Source organism: Micropterus dolomieu, unplaced genomic scaffold (assembly GCF_021292245.1).
Source record: "Micropterus dolomieu isolate WLL.071019.BEF.003 ecotype Adirondacks unplaced genomic scaffold, ASM2129224v1 scaffold_333, whole genome shotgun sequence".
Taxonomy (NCBI): domain Eukaryota; kingdom Metazoa; phylum Chordata; class Actinopteri; order Centrarchiformes; family Centrarchidae; genus Micropterus; species Micropterus dolomieu.
The window spans coordinates 13,224-18,322 of record NW_025744321.1 but is presented as its reverse complement, the minus strand read 5'-3'; the positions used below and the strand labels follow the sequence as shown (position 1 = coordinate 18,322).

General features: G+C 39.9%; 1 long non-coding RNA gene across 1 annotated transcript; it reads left to right on the top strand.

The window, feature by feature from the left end:
• The first annotated feature begins 784 nt into the window (after positions 1 to 784).
• LOC123967369 lies at positions 785 to 4,837 on the top strand. Its single transcript, XR_006824239.1, has 3 exons — positions 785 to 1,362; positions 1,759 to 1,851; positions 3,915 to 4,837. It is a non-coding gene; the product is annotated as an uncharacterized LOC123967369 (long non-coding RNA).
• The last annotated feature ends 262 nt before the right edge of the window (positions 4,838 to 5,099 follow it).

Here is a 5,099-nt window from a genome sequence, read left to right as displayed (position 1 = left end):
ATGAGGATTTCGCAGTGTTGTTACAGATAGTCCAGACTACTCAAAGGAATGCGATAATCAATCGGCATTCAAACTTACACTAAAATTGGTCTGCAAGAAATAGAATCACTAAGACCTTGATTAGTCTTTTCACACTCACAGTGGGTCACAATTTATTCCAGAGACCCTACAGATGAACATTGGGTAGGCTAAAGGATCCGAGACACGTTAATGCTTTTGTTTTGAAGGAATAAACATCTTATTTCCGGATTAAGGCTGGCATCTGTTCCGAGCTTGACGCAGCTGCCAAATCTTGTCCCAGAAAGCGAAAGCTACATCCGCTGAATTCATTATTCGTTATAAGAAACCCAGTCCCTTCCAACGCAGTATTATATTCAAGTACAGCACGTTTCGTTGTAAAATGTGTGTTTGTCTTTAACGGGCCGCTGTGGTAAAACCTTCTGGTCCGTGTGTGCCGTCGACCGCGGATAGCTTCAGTGTGAATCTGGAGATTTGCGCCACTGCTGCCCTTCGCGTGTGATCCCTCCCCTCGCGCCGCTCAGAAAATGCGTTGTGCTGCGCGCGGCAGCAGGCTCGGGTCGGTTTGGGGCTATTGCTACTTTCAAGCACTCCTCGTAAATATAAAAATTTGTTACACATTAAAACGATTTAAGTCGAAAATGCATAGGTCTAAAATAGGTCCTTCCTTAATAGAAACAGCACTCTATTAAAATAAGGTATTTTCAGTGGCGTTTTTATTTTATGTTTTTCGGAAGCCAAACAAAAGGTGTAGCCACAGAATAAAGAGAAAGTGCCTGTAGACAGGCATTTTCTTAATGCTGCTTAGTGCTTATCAAAGTATGCAAAAAATAAAACAGCCACAGTAAGAATCGAGTCGTGTGGTTTGTAGCCTATTAGGCTATTTATAAAAGCAAAACCACAAATTTGGAAGCCAAATAAAAATGGAAATGTCGTAATTCCCATAAGCAGACAGTACTTGAAAGCCGCATAGGCTAAGCCGGTGTGTGTGTGTGTGTGTGTGTGTGTGTGCTCGAGGTCTGTTTGTGAGGCAGAGAGTTGCGTGCGAAGAGCTCGAGATGTCATTCAGAGGAATCCGCCACCTGAAACGCGAGGAAGTGAAGGCGACTCAATTGGGTATAAAGCATCAGCCAACATCTGCCCCGAGCAGTCTAAAGCTGATGAAAACATCAGCTCGGAGCTCGCACAGGACCTCTCCAATTTATTTTATTTCCCTTGGATTTACCATTTGGCATTACCGAGTCGGTGCACCCAGGGAGACGCATCTCTTTTTTTTCTGCTCTTAAAGTGAATGTGAACAACCAACACTATACTGGAATTAACTGATATCCACCGAGATTTTGGGTTTGTGATTTTATTTTTTGACGTTTGTGATTTTAATAATATTATTATTTCATAGTTTAGCCTATAGGCTATTCGTAGGTCGAACATGTCTTCTGTATTTCATCATTTTGATGAGATAAATTGTTTAGATAAAAACGATAAGTGTGTTATTTTATTGTGTAGCTTAACTATTGGCGTTGTTAGTGAACTATTAAGCTTTCATATGCCATAGGCCTACGTCTTAATAGCCTACTTAGCTAATTCACAGACTCTGTTGTCTAAATTTGAACTACAGCTTAATTGGGATTACTTTTACTTTAATTTTAATTTTCTGTCTGGTTTTAATGCTCACTGTCTTACATGCGTTGCGTTTCTCTCTAGTGTTGTTAGTTAACGTCCTCTGTGTCTCACCCGCAGCGCACCTGTTACCTCCACGGGGCGCAAGATCATGATCCCTCCGGGAGACTGCATGTATGCGGGCAGAAAGAGGAGGAAGCCCGTCCAAAAACAGTTAAGGAGCGCTGCTGAATATGTTACATGTGTTAAATCAGTGTAAATGGTTGCACATTTAGTATGTGCTTCTTCTTTTTTGCTTCACTATCAACCTTATGATTTGGCACATTAAAGAGTAGCTAAATTGGAATGAATTACAGGACGTTACTGAGAGGCAGCAACATGAAGGTGTGAAAATAACGGTGTTAGCCCCAGTTGGACTTCCAGTTCTAATATTGTGTTATAATCATAATCATTTGATAATAGCCTATAGTAATAGCGCTAATAATTGGCTATTATTAAGTGATTATTTAGGCTAATTAGAAGCCTCTTACCAATCACTATAGCTTAATATTTCTTTGTCCAAATAGCTATAAATTGAGGTAAATGATGGGCAAACTATACACTATGTGTATTTTCCTCCCTCTTGATCACTTATAATTGGTAGTGGAGTGACTTAAGCATAGAGTTATTTTTTTTAAAACTTTGCAATTCTTGCACTGCTGGCAGGCATAGGAGTCAAAGTGTGTTTGGATGATGGGGTTTTAGGTGTCCATAGTTTTTGGTATGGAGGAGAACTGTTTTTGGATAATCGAGTCAGCTGATGTCATGAATAGTGGATGTAGGTTATGTAAGATTTTGAAGAAGGAAGTGGTAATTTAACAAGGCCTGTGGCATTTATAAAGTTTTTATGTTATGCCCTGCCTTTGCTGCTGATCTGAAAGGAAATATTTGCCACATCAAATCAACACTGTATGTGCACTAGACAGAAATATACTTCCTCTAAGTCGAGTCTGCGTGTTATGCCACTACGTATTTTATTTACGTTAATTGAATTATAATTCAGCGCCTCAGTTATCCACTGATCCACTGTTTAAAATTAAAATAATTATATTGTTTTGGTAGGGCCTACCTTTAATTCCTCATAAAAATTGCTGAACTTACAAGTGAAGTAAACTTTAGCTGAGCTGAACATTCAGATCAGAATTTAAAACAAAGTTGAAGGATTCATGTGAAAGTATTTTGTCTCTGTGGAGATGAACAGAATCTCTCAGCTGTGGTAATTGGAGCTGACCATTACATATGCGGATCATGTTAAATTCAGCCGGTAAAGCTGTGGTACACCTAAAATACACAAACAACTCTGTGCCGGAGGAGCATTTTACATTCTCTGTGGCACTGAAAAAGATAATCCAGTATGTCTAATACCTTTAAAATCAGAATTTGCAAAGACGAATAGAACAGCCACAGAGGATTTTAGTAAATACAGATATATTACTTTAATGTACACCTACAGGATTTCTGTCAGCATGGAAAGGTCTGTTGCAGGGAGAGAAACTCGAAAAACTCAAAATTCAAAGCGAGAGGGACTTGTGCAGAGTGTGATTTATTTGGTCAGATGTCTCTTCGTGGGAAGGGAAGGTGCGGCGCTTGCCATACTTAACCAAAATGTCAGGCAAAGCATGATCCTGTTTGTTTATATCATTATAATGAGGAACAAATATTAAGCAGAACTGACAGGTATTTATTGCAAACTATTTCTGAAAAATACATTCAAACCAATTCTTCCTTCGAAAGTCTGGTGCCATCTTTTCACACTGACAGAAAGTCATACAATAAACAGTCTTATGAATTAGACGTTGCTCCTCTTTCTCCCCAGAAAATGTGTTGAAATGAGTGTTTGGAAGTTTTTGTGGTAAGCTTAAATACAGGATCTTAGTCTGAGTTTAGAATTTACCAAGACCATTAGGGGTCCTGTAGGCTTGTCATGTACTGCAGTGGGTATGAGTTTTAAACTGACTTTGCCACGAACAGTAGCATGGCTCCAACAAGTGACTTTAAACAAATTTATTCTTTTCCGTGTGCTGCTGTCACCTACCGCCTGTTCAAGTTCTCGGTTCTCGGTGTAGTCGAGTATGTGTGTGGTGAGGAAAAAAAACAACACATGATTTAGCTGTGGCTGTTTAGCTAAAATGATTCGCATTTTACAGCTGAATGCACGATTTCTGATTCTCACAAATCTATCCACACACACTACTCCTGATGCCCATGTCTCTGCCCTCTGTACGTCTCATCATCAGGAAGCCGTCTTCTACCAATGAGAAAACTAACCCGTCCAAGCGGCACAGAGACAGGCTGAATGCTGAGCTGGACCGGCTGGCCAGCCTGCTGCCATTCCCCCCGGATGTCATCTCCAAGCTGGACAAGCTGTCCGTGCTGCGCCTTGCAGTTTCCTACCTCCGCGTCAAGAGTTTCTTCCAAGGTAAAGGAGGTCGAAAGAGGAGCTGGGGTGTTTGGTTTATTTGTGTATGTGTTTTGGTCAATGAGAGCACAGGGAGTTACAGAGTTGATATGGATTAGACCAGTATCTGGGGTTGATAATGGGATATCTGCTGCTGTGAATTGGCGTATAGGTCAATTTTGTCCACCACTGATACATATGTATTATAAAACTGATCCACTAATATGCTGGTAGACTATGGAAAGCCTGTAACAACTGTTTAAACTGATTCTAAGATAATATGCTACACGAGTATGCATATTATTAATAGTGGTAATAATGTATTTTTAGTAGCAATAGCCCCATAAGTTTAAGTTTAAATAGAAAAGATATATTTTGGAAATTGTCACTTTAAAGATATTCCATGTAACTTTTAGAAGCTGATAAACTCTTGTGCTGGTGAAAGACAGCTGAGTGGCTGATACAGAAAGGGATTATTCACAGTATATTAACCTGCTTCTATCTGCACTCTTTCTATCATTTGCCAGTAGTGCATCAGGGGGACACCCTTAATGTATAGTCATCTCATAGAGTGTTGGAATAACCCATGAACGTTTTCTATAGGCCTCACAAGTAAGAATCCCCTAGAGGTTTGATGACATGAACTGAGATAAGAGATACTACCTGAGACTGCTCAGTGCAAAGAAACAGCACAGCGTTGCATTATAGGAGGTGTACGCTTCTGTGTTATCTGGATAGATTGTCTTTTAGGAAACACTTGTGTCCATTAAATGATATTGTGAAGAGAGATTGTCTTATTCTTCTGTGTTGCCGTCTTTCTTTTAAGATGTGTTTTATAGTTGACATTTTATTAAACAAGTGAGGATTATTTAGGATGATTTGAAGAAGGTGGCCGGCATCACTGTAGATACGAGGCATTGTATGTCAGTTCACCCACCCCGTATCCGTACCACCCCTTTGTGTCTTGTCACACGTAACATGTAATTAAAAGTCATATCGAGGCCCGCTCATGTTTTCCAACCCT